General features: G+C 40.1%; 1 protein-coding gene across 7 annotated transcripts in view; it reads right to left on the bottom strand.

The window, feature by feature from the left end:
* Positions 1 to 20,202, bottom strand: part of ZBTB7C (zinc finger and BTB domain containing 7C) — a 505,030-nt gene that overhangs the window by 142,649 nt on the left and 342,179 nt on the right. The window contains exon 1 of one of the 7 annotated variants that reach the window (XM_072605170.1): positions 4,442 to 4,661. The exons of 5 other annotated variants lie outside the window; for them this stretch is intronic. The gene's annotated coding sequence lies outside the window, so the exon portion shown is untranslated. One more of the 7 variants, XM_072605171.1, reaches the window with a different exon arrangement.

The raw sequence follows: 20,202 nt of genomic DNA, 5'->3' as shown, positions 1-20,202 counted from the left end.
CTTTTTGGAAGAAAGGGGCGGCGAGGGGTGGATTGGAGAGGACACGTTCTCTAGGATCTGCCCAGGGATTTCAAATCCCGGGTTTTGCAGGTCGGGCAAAGAAGGGAGCAGCGGCAGGGATGGGATCCGGTACGAGTTCATGCAAACCCAGCCTAGAGAGCTATGCATGAGAGAGAGGACTGCAAGAGGACAGACTCCGCTGTCTTGACCTCCTTTACCCACTTCGCCCCATTCTTCTTCCCCCCTAAGAGAAAAGGATCACTTTATGAAAAGAAAACGCCTTCTCTACCCGGGCGCTATAAAATCCTGCCCCTCACCACCGGCAGAAACTTTCGCAAACAAACCGTTTTCCTTTCCTCTTAAGCTCTTCCCCCATCGGTTCCCCTTTCCTGACTCCCTCCTCTTAATCCTCAATAGAGATCGGGAGAAAAGATTCCAATGCTAACCCACCTTGCTGTCCCTTCGGTCTCCTCTCTCCAGCCCGGCTCCTATCATAAAAGCCACCAGTGTCGCTTTATAGGAATTAAAGTGGAAAAGTAGCTCATGGGTGCCTGCAGCCGACAGGAGATTGTCATTGATTTGTGTGAAGCAAGCTAAGCCATTCCAGGAGTGGTTCTGAGAATGCACTCCCACCCCTCCCTCTAAACCAAAAGTATTTGGCAGTCAGCCGCTCGCGTCCACCTGTACTATTAAGCTCTGAGCACCATGTGGGACAAGTACCAATTTTACTAGTAGCTTTTCATGCTTCACTTTATAATAGGCAAATTAAATTCCTTTGAAAAAGAAAGGCAGAAAAGAAAGCAGAATGTTGGGGTTGTTGTGTTTTTTTTCTCTTCCCTCTTCCCCTGGGTATCTCTCTCTCCTTCAACATATCATAAAATGCCTTATACCATTTATCAAGAATCGCGGGTGGCTTTTTTTTATTATTGTTTTATTCATTTGTATGTATCCTTCACTTTTAAAAAGCAATTTTATTTCCATTTGCCTGCAACTTGAATCCAATAAAATTACTAGAATTATACATTTTCTCCTTAAAGGACCTGGGCATAAGTTAACCAATAAAACACAGTCCAGTTTTCTCACATGGCAAAAGGAGGGGAACATGGGAGGGGAGCACAGTAACTATATAGATTCATTCCAACAACAGTGCAGGTGGAGGATTAGGAACATCCCCAGGTGCAAGACTGACCACTTTAGAAACCCCATGGATGCACAGTGACCCCTGAAAACTTCTTTTTAGGCCATGACACTAAATTGGGATTTGGAAACACCTAAAAGGGAACAGAATGACCTGAACACTGCCCGCAATGGGAGTATATTCACCTCTAGGGGCCCCTCAACTTTTATGTGTTCAAAATGGAAAAAAAAATCTTGCACCGCACCCCAATGTCAGCCTCTTCTCTGCCCCTCCCTCCAATTGTCCTATTTATTGTCAATAGTACCTCCATCCCCCAGTCACCCAAGCTCAACATTTCAGTGGTCTTTTGCTCCTCCCTCTCCCTTAACTCCCTCTTCCTTACTTCACTCCCTCCTCCTTACTTCACTCCCTCCTCCTTCCCTCCCTACACAGAAATACAACTAGGTGACAAAGCCAGTGAATTCGACCTAATCGCCCAACCACAGCCATCCTCCAGAGGCTCTGGTTTTGCCTCTCATACTGTAGTTATACTTCCATTTGTACTAGAGAATTTAGGCATACATGAGGACTAGCAAACCTTTGTACACCCACTGCCTGGCTCAAGAATTTGAATGCTCCAATGCTTGTTGAATCTGTAGAATAGGCCAAATCACACATGGGGGTAGAGGGTGGATGTGGATCCAGCACCCTCCCCAAAGCCAAAACCCAGGGACTGGCATTTCAACAGACATATACTTCATCCACTGCTTGTGACACATATCAAGTCAGGGAGACCACCTGAGATGCTGGGCATATAACTTCTGAGCCGGCCAGGGAGGCTCTAATCACATAAGTCACATCTCAACAAAAATGAGAATTTTCAGAGGTGGGATTGTGAGGGATAGCCCAAGGAAAAGGGCAGGGGATACACTTGCTCACTGAGGCTTAACAGATGCCATTGTAGGGTAAACCCTTGAACAGTACCTCAAGCTCCAGGAAACTTCCTTCTCTGATACCCCAAGGCATAATTCAATTCAGTTCAACAAATATGTACCTCAACCAGCATTTTGACCTCTCATTCAGTTACATATTGTTTTATTTTATCTACACATACGTCCAAGAAAATGAACCTGTCAGTCTCAGAGTTACCTCAGAGTCAGATGCAAATAAAAATATATGTATATATGTGCGTATACATACATGTGTGTATGTATGGGTATATAAAACATATAATTAAAAGGAAATGGTATAAGGCCAAGGACAAAACTAGAAGGCCCTAGTATAGAGGGAGTAAGTAGGCACCTATGTGGTGGTTTATAAATGGCTTCCAGAAGGCTTCCCTGCCAAGAAATTCCTCTTCCACCCAAAAAGGAATACTGGAGTTGGAGTTGGAAAACTTGGGTTCTAGTCCTGGGAATTTTTCTACTATGTGACCTTGAGCAATCATTTCACCTTGCTGGACCTTAATTCCTTAATCTATAAAATGCAGTTCTTAACCTTTTTGTTTGACTTGGCCCCCTTCTCAGAATAATATTTTTAAATGCATAAAATAAAATACATAGGATTACAAAGGAAATAATATATACCAGACATCTATAATTACATGCAATTATACATGATGACAATATATAATAAATATATTGAAATGGTTATCAAAATACATTTCTTTTTTAAAACAAGTTCACAGATCCCAGGTGAAGAACTCCTGTTAGTCTATCAATAAACGTTTTTTAAGTGCTTACTATGGGCCAGGCTCTGTACTAAGTGCAAAAGACTAGTCTTTGATGCCCTTGAGGAGCTCATAGACTAAGGGTGGAAACAACATGCAGTAACTATGTACAAACAAGCTATACACAAGATAAATTGAAAATAATCAACAGTGAAGGCACTAGTATAGGGTGGGGGTGGGGTCAGGAAAGACTTCCTGTAGGAGGTCCCTTCCAACTCTGACATTTTATGAATCTTCATATTCGGGGAGCCACTGTACCCGATTCCAGGTCCCCTCCCTGACCCTGCAGAGTGAATCCTGCACTCAGTCTGCTCCCTGATCCTTTAGAGTTATTGGAGAGAATTCTTCCCTGATTTTGTGAAGTGTTCCTGTGCCCCAGTCTGAATTTTAAACTCCTGAACTTGTTGGGGCTGTCTTCTATTTCTTTTAACCATTAGTAACTCATTCCTTTGTGTTAAGCAGTGCCCCTTCTCTATTACCATATACCTCCTGGCAGGTGAGTTATCAGGAATTAGTTCATTAGGGGCTTTCCTCTTCAGTGGTTGTGACCTGAGCAATAGAAGACTTTGTGTGTCTGAAACAAATTCCCACCTACACATCCCATGCAAAATTACTCATTGAAAACCCAATTATATTTTTCCTGTTATCCCATCCACAGTCCAGTAGCAATCAAAGCTCCCCACACACTCCCCCAGATCAATCACCTCTATCCATCCAATGATAGATATGAGATAACATTTGTAAAGCACTTAATTGAGTACCTAGCACTTACTAGCTGCCACATAAATGCTTATTCTCTCCCCCAATCTACCAATGAACAACTCTTTAAAGAGCATTTCCTAAACCTCCCAACCGGTGCGAGCTTCCTGGAGGATGCAGATAAGTATTAGGCTTTGTCCCTGACCTCAAAGAGCTTACAATCTCATAAAATAACCAATGAATAAAATAACCACTCCTCCAGGCCTCAGTTTTTTCATTTATCAAATAAGTGGTAGATTAAATGTTCTCAAAGGTCCCTTCTAGCTCCAAACCCTACAATCCTAAGGCATTCTTATAGGAATCAGTATTCTAAACTGATATAATTAAGTGGTACATTGTGCCATATGTACAATTAAAAAAAAATAGGGCAGTATATAATTAAGGCACTAATTGTGGGGCACAGATAATAAGGAGTTAGATTCTTGTGGGCTGCTATTGTCAAGGAAGGCTTCACACAGAGGAAAAGGAGGAAGGGCTGGATCTTAAAGGATGGGAGAATTTGAATATCAAAGATAGAGTGAGGGGAATGGAAATTCATGCCGAGGTTAAGAGTATGAATAAAGGCCTAGAGAAAGAGAGGATGTGGGACAACTGGGCTGGAGCCGAGGGTGTGTTGGGAGTAGTGGGAAATCAGGTTGGATAGTTAGGGTAGGGCCAGATTATCCATTCAGTAGCAACTAGGAATTTACTTCAGACTGAATGGAGTAAGTCTTGGGAAAATGGGTGATGTTTTAGAGGGGAGGATGGCTAGAGGATTATCTTTCAAAATAATTGGAAGTTGGCTACACAGAGGGGATTGGGGAGGGAGTGAGAAAGAAAAGTTATATTAGACTTGCCTCTTGGCTGGCTTCTTCCAGCAGGGAGGTAGAGCCCCTCCTTTATGCGTCTCTAGTCTCTGCGTTTGTAAGGAGTGTCTGGTTAAGTCAGTAAGCTGTGCCAGTCTAAATCATATCTTAGGGCCCCAGATAACCAGCAAGGAAAGTTTGGAGTCTCTCCAGCCAACACCAGCTCAGTCCTGCAGTGGACAGTAAATGTCACTCCCTCCCCCTTAATCACTATTTGCCTGGCTTCTGACACTCCCTTCTGAAGCTTCCCTGGGCAGAAAGTGGAGAGCCCCACCCTATATCCCTCTCCCCTACTCACTTCCCCTCCTTTTTCTCTTTCTCTCTGCATCTGGTGCCTGCCAGCTTCTGGGTAGGGGGCTAATGGTCTGAGAAAATAGAAACAAAAAAGATTCAGATGGAAAGCTAGTGAGGAAAAGCTAAGAAGAGTGAGGGTGAAGTGGATTATTACATGAGGACCTTGGGAGGAATGTTTGAACCTCTGAAAACTATACAGTGAAGGACATCCTGGCAAGCTCAGATATTTCATGTTATATGATTTTTTTCCTTATTCCTCTGCTCTTTCTCAGGTCGCCACAAAGGTTCTTATTTCCTGCTCACAGGAGGAAAGCCTTAGGTCTGAATTTTTAAAGTTTTTCATTTTGCATATCAGGATTGAGGGCTCCGCAAACATATTATTTATTCTAATGAGTATAAATGCACTTTAACAATTAGGCTTGAGAATGAAAGGCCTACATAGTATATTGCATCAAATTCCTAATATGCTCACCTACAACAGTAGAGGAGTTTGGTCTTTAACCATAATATATGAATAAATGCATATATCAGGGCTAAGGAAAAAGAGAATAAAGCATGTACTTATTTATCTACACATACACACACATGAAGAAAAAGAAGCTTTTTAAAAAGCTATTTAAGGGGACAGTCCAGGCTCTGGAGTAGGAGATGCTGGGTTCAGATGAAGTCTCTGACAGTGTAAACAATTTTGGGCATATCCCTTCACCTCTTTGGGCCTGTGTTTTTTAAAATGAGGTTGGTAAGGCAGGTGGGTGGCAGTGGATAGAGGGAGGGTTCTGGAGTCCGGAAGACTGGTTTTCCTAAGCCCAAATCTGGCCTCAAATATTTACTAGGTATGTGACCTTGGGCAAGTCATTTAGCCCTGTCTCAGTTTCCTTATCTGCAAAATAGCACCTACCTCATGAGATCACTGTGAAACTCAAGTGAAATAATATATATAAAGTATATGTAAGGTTTTTTGCAACCCTTGAAACACTACATAAATGTTAGCTATCACTATGAACTGAGGCAGCAAAATATAATAGAAATGGTACCAGTAAAGAGTAATACTAATTGACTTCCTCTTAAGTGTCCCTGGCCTGAAGCAATGAGAAGGCTCTGTTCACTAGATAGACTTACCAAGGGACCTCAGAGGTCATTGGATCTAACTACCTCATTTCATGAATGATGAATCTAAGGCCCAGAGGGGTCAAGGGACTTGTGTAAAATTATACAGGTAGTAGGGAACAGAACTGGAATTTCAACCTGCACTCCAAATCCAAAGCTCTGTACTTCACCTTAAAGAAGTTTCCACTTTACTTACTGCTGGGGTTGCCTGGATCATCTTTATTCCCATGAAGACAACAAAATCTTTGCTGGTATCACATCAGGCCTTGAAGAACAGACTCTTGTCAGCTGATACCCAGGAGGCAGTTGACAATGAAGATCTGGTCTTGTAGAATATCAATGTGTCTTTTTCTTAGAGATGATTGCTGAAGTCATGGGAATGAATAAAGTTGCCAAGGAAGAGAATGAAGAAAGAAAAGAGAAAAAAAACTATTGGCAAGATCCTGAAGGAGAGCTCTTATTTAGATTTCAGAATGAGGAAACTAAAATTCCAAAGACCTTTGAGAGGGCATGATGGGGAGTGTAGCAGTTAGATCATAAGTGTGAGTAGGTGATGAGGAAGTATAAGCATTGTATGCAGACTATTCTGAGAAGTTTTGAGGTAAAGACAGGGAATGCGAAAGATGGAACAGGAGTTTAAGTGAATGATAGAATCTAAAGAAGCTTATATTCTATTGGGACACAGAAAATTGAATCACGTAGGCAATGGGGCATGGATACAATTTTTTAAAAAAAGGGAAAGACTGGAGATGCAAGAAGGAAGGGAGGGCACATGAATAGTAGAACTCCTTCAGGAGATGAGAGGAGATGGAACCTAGGGAACAAATGAGGAGCAACTTTTCTTTCTGAGTCAAGAGAAAAGCACTGTGAAAATAACTAAAAAAGTCTCAGAAAGAGAGGAAGAGAATTAAGGAATCTCCCAGTGGAGAGCCTTGACTTCAAGAGAATAGGAGGTAAGATTTGAGAGATAAGTGGGGTGGGGTAGGTTAGGCTTAAAGGAGAGTGGAAAAGGTTTGGGACAGTGGTCAGGGGAACTATAACATGTGGAGTCACCTCCAAAGGGATGGCATGAGTAGCTGATTATCTAAGGTCCCTCCCTGCTCTAAGATTCCATGTCACACATTGGGTCTTCTTTGCTTAGTTTTCAAACTTTGGAGATCATCAATGTCCCCATATCAGAAAGGAACCTTGTGTGTGATGAATTTTAAAAAGCTTTTAGGGTTGGGTTTTTTGTTTGTTTGTTTGTGTTGTTTTGTTTCTTACCACAGCTCACCTTTTAGAAAATAAATCTCATTAGTTCTATGGCATTTCCCAGATAATAGTGAGGTTCCATAATATTGCTGAACAGCTGTTAGCAGCCACTGCTGGAGTCTGTTAATGGGCATCCTGAGTACATGTGCCTTATAAAGAAGCAGTAACAATCATCCTAACAAATGTACTTTTGACAGAGCTACAAAAGTAAATGTAGAAATGGAGGGTTCCTAAAATATATATTCTGTTATTGTCTGGGCTTCCAGTTGGTCACCGGAAGGAATTAGATAGAAGTCACTTCAGAAGAGGGAGGGAATAAAAATCCGTCTAGCACCTAATACCTATCAGTACTACCTCATTTGATACCCACAACAACCCTGTGAGGGAGATGTTGTTACTATCCCCATTTTACAGTTGAGGTAAACAAAATTTCAGTGACTTGCCCAGGATCACACACAAGTATCTGAGGTCAAAGTTGAATTCAGGTCTTCCTGACTCCAGGTTCAGCTCTCCATTCATTCTGCTACCTAGCTACCTAAGAAGATATTTGGATACAGTAAAAAAGGAGAGATTGGAGAATAATGATGAGCCAGGAAGCTGCAACAATAAATAAAGTGGAATATTATTTAAGATAAAGTAGAAAACACTCAGAATCTGGAATCCAAGGACTCAGGCTGAAATTCTAGTTCTGCTCCTTATTTCTAGATACTGTGTCACCAGGAGGTTCCCATCCAATAGTACTTTATTAAAATGTACTTGGCTCCCACAGCCCATACTACAATACAGACAACTAAATCTACTTGGATTTAAAAATCTGTTTAATATTTTTAACTTTTGAAAGCCCTTCCACATTAAATCTCTTATTTGATCCTCTCATCAACCTAGGGTAGTGATTATTATTCACATTTTATAGATGAGAAAACTGAGGCTCAGAAGAGTCAAATTTACTAAACTCAAGTAAGCTAATGGAACAGAGAGACTGAGATTCTGTGTGCTGGGAACCTCACCTTGTGCAATCAAATAATTCTGCAGCTTTGATTTAGGGAGCAAACTTCATGGAAATCCATTTATAGTGATAGAAGAAATGCCCATTAAAACATGCTAACCAATTTTTCAAGATGATAGCTGAAGTTACAATTTAGACCCTAATATGGAAACTATATCTACCCTGGTTACTTCACACACTTCTAGATATGAGAGTAAATCAAGAAACATTGTACCGTATGACTATAGACTAAGCCAAGATCAGTGCTCATCAGTGGCTGCCAATACCAGGTTTATTGAACCATTTGGGATGTTTACACAGTTCCCGCTAGTCCCAAACAAACACATCTAGACAAGAAAAAGCCCCTCCCTGCAAAGGAGTGTAGTTCTCCCAGTGACATGGAACGATCAGACCTCCCTCTCTGGAACCAGAACCCCATGGAGCTGAACTAGGAAAAAACACAACCCAAACATCATCCCCCAAATGATAGACATATTCTTGGTGCTTTCCCTCTCAGAGACATAACTCTTCAATGTTTTCTGCTGGGTGGAGATGAGCCAGGTTTCCACAAACAAGATATTTCCATTGTCTTGACACTACCATGATGGATGGGAAGGACTGTCTCCCCATAGCTTAGCCCACCAGGTTCAAGGCATGGCTCTTGCCTATGAAGATGCAGCTGTTTAAGGTTTCATAGCCAATTCAGGTATGAGAATCTCCTCTGTCTGAGTGGCTTAAGTTTCTTGTCATCTCTGGTGTATTTTCTATAGCATGATAAATTCATCAAAACTAATGTTACAAAAGGTATGTCTGTTTGGGAAATTTTATTAGATGCCATTTGGTTCTAAAACAGCAAAGGCATCCATATATTGAAGTTCGTTGCTTAAATTCAATTTTATTTTCAGTTCCGAATTCTCTCCCTTCCCCTCCGTAATCCATTGAGAAGGCAAATTCCTACACATACATTGAAGATGAAGTTTATTTTGATATCAATTCACTTCTTCTAAAGTAACTGTGGAAGAAACAAACAAACAAATAGCAAGTTCAGAGACAGGAGGTCAAGGAAAGGATTCTACTTCCTGTAGTCAATAATACCTGGCCAGGTGACATGGGCTTGCCATGTTCTAGAAGAGGAAATTGTGGCAAGAGACTGAAGGTCACTGTAGGGCTTAGAGAAGTGAGCACACCTGCCGCCTACTTGTCAGATGTGCCTTTGTGAAACAAGTGATAGCTTGTTAGCAACCTTGAGATCCTAAGGGAAGGTTCTGGGTAAGTACAAAGTGCTATTATTATTTTTCCCTTGGGGAGTGGGGAAGAAGGGAAAAATCCCCCCACCCCAGCCCCCCTCCAGCAAGGCACACCTGATAGGTCCCACATGACCAGGCAGAAGTGCATAGCTCAGCACTTCGCTGGCTCTAGCCCAGCTTAGGTGTTATAGGCAGAGGGGGAACCCAACCCTTTGCATTCAGCCTAAGGGCACCAGACCTTTCTAGGGCCTCTCCCTCCTTTTCAATTATATAGGTCTGACAGTCAAGTAACAACAGCACTATGCCTTGAGAGAAAGGTCTAGCAGCTTCAAAACAGCCTAGTTGGGATACTATCGCCAAAAAAAAAATTCCTGCCTCAAAGCCTTCACTTCATACTCCATCCTCTCCTGCCTCAAACTAACCTGAGGTAAGGAAGAGGGCACTATAACAGCCACTTCGGGCATAGTTCTGGGAAAGGGTGGGATGCAATGCCTGCATAATATGCTCTCTCTAACACGCAGGGAGTCAGGTAACAGAAAAAAGTGATGGAGGACAAAAGCTGAGCTTAATTCCTCATAATTACATGATGCAGGGCAGCTAGGTGGCACGAAGGATAGAGCATAGGGTCTAGAGTCAGAAAGACTCATTCTCTTGAGTTCAAATCTGGTCTCAGACACTTACCAGTTATGTGACCTTGGGCAAGTCACTTAGCCCTGTTTGCCTTAGTTTCTTCATCCTTAAAATGAACTGGAAAAGGAAATGCCAAATCACTCTAGTATTTTTGCCAAGCAAACCTCAGATGGGATCAGAAAGAGTCAGACATGATCAAACAACTGGTATAACACTTTCATGTCTTTGTTTTCCTTTTCGTTTCACTGTCACCCTGTAAAATAGGCATGGCAATGATTATTATCCCCACTTTAGTGGTGAGGAAATCAGATCACTCAAGTTAGTGGAAAAGGAGGTCTTCCCTCCTGATTCATAAAATTAGGCACCACATGACTCAGCCTAGCCAGTAGATAATGATGGGAATGGAACAAAATTTACTTATGAGAAAATTCAGTAATGGAGATCGATATACAAATGCAGAGTCTAAGGTTCAAACCTGGATCAAACAACCAAAAAGTGAAAGCTGGGAGGAGAGAACACTTGAGTCACCATGTTTCTTGGGGGGGGGGGGGGGGGCAGGGCAGAAAGAGAGCCTCTAACACCTTTTTTGATAAATATTGAAAAAATTATCTCCTTTCACATCTGGTAGAATACTTTCCCCCAGTCATATAGGGCATCAGGGTGTTCTGAGTCTCTTCCTTCTCTTTTCCCAGTGTTTGAGTTGAAGGGTATATTTTATGGAAGTAGTAGTAACTATGGGGCATGTGGATAACATGTCACAGTGGATAGAGTGCCAGGCCTGGACTCAGGAAGACTATCTTCCTGTGTTCAAATCTGACCTCAGACTCTCACTAGTTATGTGACCCTGGGCAAGTCACTTCGTTCTGTTTGCCTTGTTTCCTCATCTGTAAAATGTGCTGGAGAAAGAAATAGCAAACCACTCCAGTATCTCTGCCAAGAAAATCCCAAATGGGGTTACAAAGAGTTGGGCATAGCTTAAAAAAGATGATTGAACAAGAAGAAGTGGTAGTGAGAGGGGAAAAGAAGCCTCCAATGTGTATATCTATGTAGGAGTGAGAGTGCAAAAATGAGCAGAACGGAGAATTCATGTATGTGCGTAACTATGTAGCCCATATGTATTATGTGGTTGGAGAAAATAATCCCTTCCCTCAAGGACCTCACAAGCTAATGGGAAGCTCACAATTTAACGAGGGAAGGGGTACATGCCAGAAGCTTCACAGGTGTACTGATTACTGAAATATATTATGAAACATACACCTATGAATGATTAGCTTAATTGATTAAAAGATAGTGATTAAAAAACCCCAAATTTGTAAAGCCAGCTCTACCTGGTTAGCCACTTTGCTATGAGGGTGGTGAGTTTGGTAACGAGGGAAAGAATATGGATGAGTCACCTTCACTATTATCCCATTCCCACTCTTAGAAAAACAAGTAAAAGGTCAAGTCCCACTGGTAATGGGTAAATAGAGTCACCCTTACTCAACACTAGCGTGCTAATCCTTCTCTTGTTATATGGGTTTCCCAAACACAGTCATGCTGCCTCCTCAAATTAGTTGAACAGTTTGCCCATGCTTTGCCTTGAACCTAAGCCCTTATTCTAAGGTCTAATTTCTCTGATACAGTTTGCCCACTATCTAGCCCAGGGATATCAAACATGTGGCCCACAATACTCCTGAGTGCCCAAACAAGATCAAAATGTAATTGGGAAATAGTTAACAAAATAAATAAAAAATACAATAATATTAATATGTGGTTTTCTGTAAGGACCCCTGTTTCTATTTGAGCTTGATGCCACGAGTCTGGCCCATTTCACGGTGCCCTCTGGAAGCCCTGCTTCATTTGGAAAAAAATTCCTATACATCCTTTAAGTTTTCAGCCAACTCATTTTGCATACCCTACCTTTAAAAAAAAACCTGGCTCTTCACAGAAGGATACCAAATCCTTTGCAACTCTTTCCATTAGAGAACATTCCTTCCCCCTCACTCCCTCCAAAACAGGGCCAGAGGAAGGGGAGGGACAGTGCTAAGAGCTGCCATACCCAGCACATTCTTCTCCTATCATTGTTAAATAACTTTTTCTCTTTCAAGGTCTATGGGGTTCATTTATATCATTCCTCAACCTTGTTGCTGCCATTCATTGTCCTTCATGTCATTCATCTAACTTGCTCAATGATTTTAGTACTTAGTTTGTGGTTTTTCTCTCCAAAATATCTTGTTATCATCCTTGAGGAATTTAATATTCATGTTGATGACCCCTCTAAGAACCTGACCACACAAAATCTCAAATGTCTTAACTCTGATGCCCTCCTTCTGCACTCTGCTCCAGTCATGAGCCATCATGGTCTCATCACCTCATAGAATTGTACCCCTTTCCACCTCCAGAAGTTTTAAATTCTGATCTATGACCTTGATCTCCTATTCCTTACTTTGTGCCACCTGCTTTCTGGCACTAAAACTACTTTTCACTCTTATTGTGATGTCCAATCTCTAATCTCCTGATTCGTATGTCTCATTCTGGCTTTGATTTCCCTATGGTATGCCATTTTAATGTTGCTGGAGTAACCCTTCTAAAATCCATTCTTCCTCTAATCTGCTAATCTTGTTAATCTGTGATCCTTCATCTCTGATTAAGTCCTATCACTTGATTTTTCTACCCCTACTACTGGGCTGTTGATTTGGATAAAAATCACAATAGTTGATTTTACTTACTACAGATTTATGTTACACAATCTCAACAGGGCCATTCCTGCTACTCAATGATTCCTCCACCCTACCTTTATTGACTTCCTTCTTTCTTGGAAGTGACTACTCTAAACATAAATATCAATGAAATATTTATAAATTATCAGAATAAAACAAAAAGATATCTTTCTGTATAATTGGAAAAATATTTTTTAAAAAAATGAATAAAACAAAAAGACATTCAGAAGGGGACACAAACATGGTAGTTGTACTGAAACCACTTTAAATTAACTATATACTGTAAAAAATAAAACTATCTGCAATAGTATATCATTTTACACCCAGTCTTCTCTTCCATTCTTTGTATACTGAAATGTTTTTAGCTGATGATTAAAAAAGAAAAGAAAATTATTTTTCAAAATAGTCTTGACCTAGTGCCTTAAGATCTCAATATCCACTTTTTTCTTGAAATCTAATTCCTGACCCCACCATTCCACTGAAACTATTCTCTCAAAGGTCACCAAGGACCATCCTTCATATTGGTGTCAGAATAACCTTTTGGATTATTAGATATATAGATCTAACCATGTCACTACTCTACTCAAAAATCTTTCCTGGCTTATCACTGTCTACTGGAGTCAATCAATTAATCAACCACCAAGCATTTAGTAAGTGCTTACTATGTGCCAAGCATTGTGAGAGGTACTGGGAATACAGAGACAGGCAAAAGTTTCCCCTATTCTAAAGAAGCTCACTATCTAATGATGGAGACATGAAAACAATTACATAATTTACGACCTAAACAGAATAAATGCAAGGTAACTGAAAGGGAATAGGAATACAGGATGGGGAGGTGGGGGAATGGTACTGGATAAGATCTCCTGCAAGAAGTGGAATTTGAGCTGAATTTTCAAGGAAGCTAGAGAAACTAAGAGACGTAGATAAGCAGGGACAGTATTCCAGGCACGGAGGGCGGCCAATGCAAAGGTACTTAGATGAAAGATAAAGGGTTATGGCTGAGGAAGAGCATTGAATTCAGGTCCTTAGGATAGTGGAGGATCAGATAGGGAGTCCTCTGGAGTAAACATGTGAAAGATTCCAAAGTACCTGAGCTGCCGGATCACTACTGAAATGCTACCAAGCACTCAGTTCAAACTCTTTTTCCTAATTCCTAATTTTTCTAATTCCTAATTTCCTAATATTTAAACCCCTACAAAATCGATACCATGCTTCTTTCCCTCTCTATGCATTCCATGCTCTAGCCAAACTGGGCGAATCTCTCCTACCCCCAAATTTCTATGCTTTCCCAGCTCATAGCTGCTCATAACTGCTATTAAAGTTGGGAAAATTTTCTCTTTTCTCTCTTTGCTTATTGAATTCTACCCACATTGTTGTTGTTGTGTTTGTCCTTCATTCTTGAAGAGGACCATGACATCAGGATGATGACATGACTTGCAGTTGACTTTGATTTGAGTGAGGCAGGGCTGTGCAAGGTCACCCAACCTCACTTTCTTCTCCTAAGCTGTCTGGGTTCAGTGGTCAGATATTCATCAGGACAGCTGGAGATGGCCCAGGATACAATGTGAGACCCTGGCCTTTCATTATTTTATGAATGACCCACATTGTAAAACTCAGTTCAAATGCCACCTCCTCCAGGAAACTGATGTTCCTACACTGTAATAACTTTCCCCCTAGATCTCATATAACAGGTTTTTTTGTATCTCATTAATACACTTATCAAGTATATACATTATACACATAATTGATATTTGTGTCTGTCACTAGACTCTATGTTACTAATCTTCATGAGGGCAGGGACTACATTGTATCTAAATTTTGTATTTCCCTTCACCATGGCTCTCTGTACAAGGTCCATGGAAAAGATCATTTTTTAACCCTCAGGAATCTTATAAAGTGAGATGGAAATAAATACATGATCAAAGTGACCGGATCCTAAGTAAAGATCTAGCCAAAAGAAAGAATTCAGGGCAGAAGAGACCAATGACAATAGCTTTCACATATTTAACTCTTTCTAGTTTACAAAGAATCTTTACAAACCACAAGGCAAAAAAAAAAAAAAAAAGAAAAAAGAAAGAAAGAAATGTAGGGAATACAAGCTTTATACAGGTTAATTCAATTTAATCTTCATAGATACATTACCCTCATTTTAGAGATGTAAGAAAACTTGAGTCTTAAAAAAGTTAAATGGCTTGAATGCATGTTTAGTCAATGAGGAAGTCAGAACTCAAACCTAAGCCTTTGATTGCAAGACCAACTTTTCTTCTACTACTGAAAATGACAACAAAATACTAATAGTAGATTTCTGCCCTCAGTTTAAATGACGTTATCCACAACAACAACTAGTATTTATGTAGCACTTTACAGTTGGCAAAACACTTTCTAAAAATCTCATTTTATCCCTAGAACAACCTTGAGTGGCAAGTATAATTATCACCCCCATTTTAAAGATGAGGGAACTGAGGTAGAAAGAGATAAACAAACTTGGTCACAGTCACGTAACTAATGTGTCTGATGCTGGATTTGAATTCAAGGTTTTTTGACTGCAGCTCTATCCATTGTACAATCAAGCTGCCTACATTTTATGCCTGCCTTGTCTGAAGAATAACCTTAGATTCTGGGACCGCAGATAAGATACGTAATCACAATAGCACTATTAGAGTAGCAAAAACCTGAAAATAATGATATATGTGTTTGTGATTAATGATTAATAAATGACTAATGAATCATTTCATTCTTCTTATTTGTATTTCTAGCTCCTTGTACAGTTCCTGGCCCATAATAGGTGCTTAATAAATGTTTGTTGTTTATTTGAGTGATTATAGTTATAATAGATGTATAATCCATATTCCATTCTAAAATGGAGTAACAAAGTATCACATGATATTGCCATTAGAATATCTAGATCTATATGAAGTAAATAAAGAAAGTAGATGCAGAAGACCAGGTTGGTGACATGCTTAGAATGAAAAGAAAAGAAATCAAATCAACAGAGAAAAAACCATAAGGAAGAACTATTTCTGATTAAGAAGAGCTCCTCTTATTTTCAAGATTTCTAGCCTCAGAGAAAGGACAATAATTTTTTCACTTTACCAGCATAATAGATTATGGGAGAGTGGGGTAAGAAAAATAAAAGGAGAGTCTAGGGTGGGAAGACTGGAAGGCTGGGAGAGGTCAAAAGGGTCAAAAGGGAAAATAAATAAATGAAAAGAATGATAAGTGAACAATTTAAGTAAATTGAAGGAGCTTGGAATAAGATAAGTAAAAGAAAGTAGGGGAAGAAAGTAAAATGGAATGTTATAAAACTTTAAAAGGAAACAAAAACCAAAAACCCTGTCCAGACAGATTTACAAGTGAATTCCATCAAGTGTTTAAAAGCAGCATATATCTAGATCTATCTATATGACATAAATATATACAAAATACAATTATTCTCAGTAACTGAGGAAAAAAACACACTACTAAACTCTTTTTGAGACAAATATGGTCTTAAAACCCAAACCAGGGAAGGACAGGATAAGAAGAGAAACTGTCAATTGGGAAAATTCTTTGTATGATATTTTCTGGGATAAAAGTTTTGATATCCAAATTGCAGTGTGTTAATATAAATATATATGACACCAACAGGCATTTTTCAAAGACAAAAGTAAAGGTTACATGTAAATATAACACTTGGGTTTGATTTTGACTCATACACTAGCAGTATGACCTTGTACAAGTCTTTCTGTGTCTCCATTTCCTTATCTGTAAAATAAGGAAGTTAAATTTACCTACTATTCCATTATCATGTGATATTGTATAGTATATCCATCTGCGTTTTCTTATTTCCTACCAGACTATACACAACTGGAGGGTAGGAACTCTATTATTTAAACTTTACATCTTTCCCAGGGTCTAGCAATAGTGCTCTGTGCTTAATTAATTAAGGTTTGTTGAATGAATGAATGAACATAGTAGAAATTACAGGTAGTCCTGACTACAAGAAAACTCAATATAAGAAAATCCAAACTTACAAAACAGATTCATTAAATGAAACTAGTCACATTATAGAAGTTCCCTTTAATTCAGTTCAATTAAACAAGCATCTATTAAGTATTTACTATATGCCAGGCAAGGCCATAGAGAATCATAATCACAGCCAGTCTCAGAATCAGGAAGATTCAGGTTCCAGTCCCACATTTGACTCATAATCCTTATATGACCCTGGACAAGTCAGGTAAGATCACAGTTCTTTAGGCCAGCTCTGTGGGCTGCCATCTGTATTGACAGAAAGAGTTTTCTTGTAGGATCACAGATTTGGAGTGGAAAGGAATCTTAGCGGCCTAACTCCCCTCATTCAAAGATGAGGGAACTGAGTCCTAGAGCTGTTAAGTCACTTGCCCTGAGTCACACAGGTGGTATGAAATGGAACCACAATTCAAATTCACATTCAAGGACTCTGGGTTCAGCACTCTTTTCACTGTACTTTCCTTATGAAGAACTTTCTACATCAGTAAAATGAAATAACAGATACAGACCCAAAAATTAAAACCAAAACTAAATAAAAAGCTCCACCCCAAAGCAATAAAAAAATCATAAAAATATAAAACAAGTGTGGGGTATTGGGGTGGGAGCTAGGGATTCAGAGACAGAAAAGTTGTCCTTGCCCCCTTGCTTCACTGAGGTGTTTTGCATACAGATCTTCAGTTATATGACAAAGACACTTGAGGTTAAGTGAGGAAGGTGGGAAAAGTGAAAGAAAGCCAGTGTTCAAAGACACTGCCCATCACATACAAATCATAAATGACAATCAAGCCTCAAAAATGAAAGTGAACACTCAAATTAAAACCACTTATTTTATAAGTACCATATGCCAGGCATTATTAACTTTTGACATTTGTCACTAATAATGTCCACAGAGTCATGAATCAATCCCTGGTATGGACTCAATCCAGCATTAAAAGGAAGGTGTACCACAACATAAGACTTCAGGGGAGTGTTTGTCAACCCAGACTATCCTGGGGACCTGCCGAATGTCCAAGTCCTCTCTGGTGGCCAGGCCTAGGCAAAGAAGATCCCAAGATCCCAGGGGGCTGACACCAGGGAAGATGAGGAAATCAGGGGTGGCAGGAGCAGGGGTGCAGAGAGAAAAAGAAATAGGAAGACTCAGGGCTTTTTAAAGTAAGGAGCTTTGGTGTTAAAAAAAAAAGTTTTGTAAACCAGTAAACATTTCCCCTGGACCCTGCAGTAGTCCATAAGTAAGAGGAAGATTACCTAAGGTGATTGGCAAGAACAGGTATGAAGGGGAAAATATACTCCTTTCACACTCACATATACATGCATACAATATATAGGCATAGACATACACATATACAAATATATATTTGGACTATACGATTTAGGTGTTTGTCTTTGGTAGTCGTAGGAGATGGGTGATGAGAAGATGAAGCAAACCAGAAGAAGACAGGACCAGGAGTCAGGCCTGCCCAAAAAAAGAGGGGGAGAGATATTGGATTTAAAGTCAGAGGATCTGGGCTCAAATTCAGACTCTGCCACTTACTACCTATGTGAATTTGAGTTACCAACCTCTTCAGGCCTCAGCTTCTTCCTAAAATGAAAGGGGGTGGACTAGATAGTGGAAGAGGCCCTTCCAGCTCTAAATATAGTATCGGATCATCTAAATTTGTGATCAGAGTGTTGTTTCATGGAAATTTAGACCAGGAAGTCAGTTAGTCCAGGCAGGGGTATGAGAGTACTATACTCAAAACCCAAAAGGCAGAAAGTAGTTTCAGACTCTTATAGTTCTGCAGGAGCCTAAGGTCTGTGGCTAGGGGGCTTAGACCAAAAAGGAGCAGATTTTGCATAGAAGAGACCAGAGAGCTTAAAGTGACAGAGGGACCATCTACTCTATTTCCTTTCGTTTTACAGTTCAGGAAACTGAGGCACAGTGAGGTTAAATGACTTCACCTAAGATCAATACAGGAAGTAAGTGTCAGGGGCAGGATTTAGGTCCAGGTTTTCTGATTTTCAAGCCAGGGGTCTTACTCCTGATTATATAGCCTGCTGCCTCCTCAGTGGCACAACTAGGCTATCTATAACTACTGAACTAGCAGAGACTTCCAGCTCTCTTACTGGTCTCAGATCTTGCTAAGTGGGGGGTGGACATGGGCTGGCAGATGGGACCTGGCAGCTGAAGTCAAGACTCTTTGGAGTAGCAAAGACACTATTCCAGTCTCACAGATTCCCTTCTTTTTATGACATCATTCTTCCTAAATATTATTCATTTGTTACTCCACGCACCCTAGCTGATGAAAGAACCTCCCTTCAGCTGTGGCCTTTGCTTGGCCAATGGAAGCTTCCTTCAACTCCACATCACTCTCTACCACACTTCAGGCTTCATCTAAAAATACTTCCAGTTTCTCTTGCTGGTATGTTAGTCTCATCCTTGCCCTGCTGTTATATCCTATGTGATTACTTAATGGAATTATACAACAACGTAAACCTCTGGAACACATGGCTAGTGAATGGCGCAGAGTGGTGAAGGCCTGTTTTCTTCCTAATGAGATACATAAGAACATCCTTGCAGTGAAAGTTTGCAAAACACACAGAAACAGGACATTCATGCAACCATTCCAAGGAAGTACTGCTGAACCTTCTCAATCTGGAAACTCACAATTTCACAGGAGTGAATCTTCAGGATAATTGAATCTTACCCTGTTAAATGCTCAAAGTTTCCATCTGAACCATTTGGAATGGAGATTCCTTAAAAAGGCCAGCCAGGATTCCAAAGAACCAACTATGAGGCATATTACTCCTAATAGAGAAGTGAAACATCCAAGACACAGAAAAAAATGTATATTTTGCTTGATTATGCATATCTGTTAGAAGGGTTTTGCTTTAGCTTTTTTTTTTCAAGTGGGGAGAGGAAGGTAAGAGGGACAAAAAAAAATGTTTGATCATTTAAAAAATTTTAAAATGCATAGCATATTTCCTTGCCTTTTGATGTGTAGGTGCTGAGATTTGATGAAACCTCCTCTCTAATGTTGTCAGCTCTAGGGACATCAGGTGCCGTGCCATAAAGTAAGAGCCCAGGGGCTGTGGAGATGGGCAGGGTTGTTCACTCTGATAGTAATGCTCCTGGATGGCTCCCCATTTTTAGTCCTCATATTTGCCTTTCATAATTTGTCAGTTATCAGTCACTCCTCACTGCTGCTGTCAGTGTCCAAGATATGAACCTTAAGTAAGTAATGAACTCTGTGACACAGATTTTGACTGCTCAAAGTCCCCTTTGGTTTATTTCTGAGTTCTTAGCTGTAATGACCTTTTTCATGGTAGTTATTGCTTGAGCAGTGGTTGTTACTGTAATTTGAGCTATGGAATCTTTATTGTTATCATAATCAAAGTATTTCAGAGCTCAGGAGACTTTAGGTGTCATCTGATCCAACCCTATGCTTATATACATGTGTATATTGAGACCCAGAAAGGGAAACAAACCTGTCCATGGTCACATGTTGTTGTTCAATAGTTACAGTCATGTCTGACTCTTCATGACTCTATTTG

Source organism: Notamacropus eugenii, chromosome 4, assembly GCF_028372415.1.
Source record: "Notamacropus eugenii isolate mMacEug1 chromosome 4, mMacEug1.pri_v2, whole genome shotgun sequence".
In the NCBI taxonomy this organism is placed as follows: Eukaryota; Metazoa; Chordata; class Mammalia; order Diprotodontia; family Macropodidae; genus Notamacropus; species Notamacropus eugenii.
This window is presented reverse-complemented; position numbering and strand designations above follow the sequence as displayed.